The following is a 1075-nucleotide window of genomic DNA, read 5'->3' on the forward strand; positions in this document are numbered from 1 at the left end:
GGGGCTAAGTCATGGTACTCAGAGGGAACTGAAGAAAGGTCAGGAGAGTCCATCTCCCCCCCACCGCTAGGAGGCCCCACCATAGGGGCAGCAGAATGAAGGCATGTTTCGTGGCACGTAGTAGACCATGATTCCAGGAGACGTTTGGTCCAATTTATGTGAGGGTTATGTTTCTCCAACCACTCGAATCCGAGGACCAGGGGAGAACATGCAGAGGGAAACACAAAGAAGGTGATAGTTTCTCGGTGGTTACCTGACAAAAGTAGCTCGAGGGGCTGGGTTTGGTGGGTAACTCGATGGAGTCTTTTGCCGTCTATGGCGGACACACTGAGAGGCTGAGACAGGGGAACGGTTTTAATCTGGAGCTGCTGGACGAGCTCAGAGTCGATAAGATTACGCTCATAACCTGAGTCAATGAAGGCGGAGAAAGAGAGACTCTGGTTAAAACAGAAAAGGGTTGCTGGCAGCAACAGTCGAGGAGATTTAATTGAATTTATATGGCCCGCCAGACTCCTCACATCCTCTGGCGGGCCCCGGCTTTTGATTTTGCCGGGCAGGAGGCGATAAAGTGACCACTCTCACCACAGTAGATACAAAGTTTTCCTAAGAAACGCCTCTGTCTCTCCTCAGGAGAGAGCCTAGTGTGTCCCACCTGCATAGGCTCAAAATCCCTTTCGCCTGAATGAGAGGCCTGAACAGGCAATGATAGAGACTGAGGCTTAGATCTCTGCGTGGGCATCTGCTCTGTAGAGGGAGAGAGAACAGCCATGTTATGAGAGGCAGAAGAAAAATTACTTTGCTTCTTAGAGCTGTTTCTGGCTCGAATTCTGTTATCTAATCTGATGGAGAGACGAATTAAATCTTCGAGGGTGGCAGGTTCATCGAGGGTTGCAAGTTCATCTTTGATTTGTTCATTTAAAGCCATGAAAAATGCTCCTTTCAGAGCGCTCTGATTCCATCCGGAAGCTGCCGCTTTAACCCGGAAGTTAATTGAGAATTCTGCCACCGAAGAATTACCTTGTTTAAGGTTGAAGAGAGCTCTGGAATCAATTGTTTGGTCTGTCTCCTGGTTAAA

At 48.7% G+C, this 1075-nt stretch overlaps 1 pseudogene; it reads right to left on the minus strand.

The window, feature by feature from the left end:
* Positions 1-1075, minus strand: part of LOC107103057 — a 15658-nt pseudogene that overhangs the window by 3086 nt on the left and 11497 nt on the right.

The sequence above is a fragment of the Cyprinodon variegatus genome, unplaced genomic scaffold (assembly GCF_000732505.1).
Source record: "Cyprinodon variegatus isolate N-32 unplaced genomic scaffold, C_variegatus-1.0 Scaffold1369, whole genome shotgun sequence".
In the NCBI taxonomy this organism is placed as follows: Eukaryota; Metazoa; Chordata; class Actinopteri; order Cyprinodontiformes; family Cyprinodontidae; genus Cyprinodon; species Cyprinodon variegatus.